This window comes from Condylura cristata, unplaced genomic scaffold (genome assembly GCF_000260355.1).
Source record: "Condylura cristata isolate star-nosed mole 26May11 unplaced genomic scaffold, ConCri1.0 scaffold00014, whole genome shotgun sequence".
In the NCBI taxonomy this organism is placed as follows: Eukaryota; Metazoa; Chordata; class Mammalia; order Eulipotyphla; family Talpidae; genus Condylura; species Condylura cristata.
Window position 1 is genome coordinate 51,423,137 of NW_004567115.1, and position 1,457 is coordinate 51,424,593.

Genomic DNA, 1,457 nt, shown 5'->3' on the forward strand with positions numbered 1-1,457 from the left:
CAGCTTGACTCCTCTCCATGAGCGCTGTGCCTGTTCTGGGACCAGGACAGGGCTTGCCTTCAAGCAGCCCCTGTGTTACCTGGAGTCCAGCAAAGTTCCCAGAAAACAAATAGAATCAGAACAGACTTGTACAAACAGCTGAGTCAGGCACACGCCTGAAGCAGGAATGCTGCAAAGCACTCTGGCTCTCCCCCCCCAACACCCTTCCCCTTCACTTCCAGTTATTTACCAGGTGTCCCATCCTGAAGTGTCTTCCGTGTATCTAGAAACGTCTGATCGACTGATTTTACGTGCAAAGAGCTTGATCTCGTTTACTTTATAAGACAGGCACGCCATATCCTTTCTCGTTTCGCCGCGAGTTTCCTTATAGTACTTCTGCATATGTGCCCATGGAGATCAGTTTGTCCGCTGTCCTTACATGGTCTCTGGCTCCTCATGTAAAGGCAAATGGGATCGACTGGAAGAACCAAGGGTGTAAATGCGCAAGAGTCACACCCCTTTCCTAGGAGAAATGAGGGTCCGCAAATGCCAGTTTCTGAAGACAAAAGAGAATGATGTGTCTTATGGTATTTGCAGAATTCACCCCAGATCCTGGGATCAGAAGATCTCAAAATTCCTGAGTTTTTTTGATATATATTCTAGATCACAATCGGCCCCACAGGGACCATGCACCCCACTCAGTTGGTTCTGATGCCACAAACACCCTGGCGGGGGGGTGCAAAGGTCTCAGGCTGAGCTCTGGCACCACTGGGCCTGGCGCCATCCGCCATCCGGCCAGGGAGCTGACCCTCATGGTGCAGACCTGTCCTGTCTCACCTGCTGCTCCCCTCAGCAGTGGATTTTTGGTCAATGTGCTATTCTGCTCTCACTGTGTCTCTGGCAAATCCTGTCCTCCCACCTCTGGCTTACACCCCAGTTCTTCTATGCAAAAAAAAAAAAAAGAGAAAAAACCCACTGAGGCTTTGTGTGGGGGTGGGGAGTGCTGGCTATCACCGGAGAGACGGGGCCAGTCTGAAGGCTGGGCAGGGCACCACTGCACCCTGGGCACTGGAAGGTGGTGCGTGGGCAGGGGCTTCGGAGGCAGTGTCTTCCTGCCGGGTGCACCCCTGGGCTGCAGGGGAGCGCCAGGTTTCCTGAGAATTTGCTCAGATGGCTGCAAGGTGTGAGAAGCTGGGGAGAGTCCAGGAGAAAAGACACCAGCACTTACACACCAATGCAGACTCAAGACTTTTATTTCCAGCACTTTCTACAAACAGAAGAACGCGAACACGTTTATAGCCGCTCAGTTCTCCTCTGTGACTAGGGTCATAGAAAATGACCAAGAACAAGGCCCCAGGGAGAAGTAGGGGAAAAGCCTGTCTGTGAAGGTGTCCGTCAGCGTGCTCAGGTGGGATCTGGTACTCAGGTTGTAAAAGGAAATCTCCCCCAACTCGTAGTCCAGGAAAACTCCAACTCGA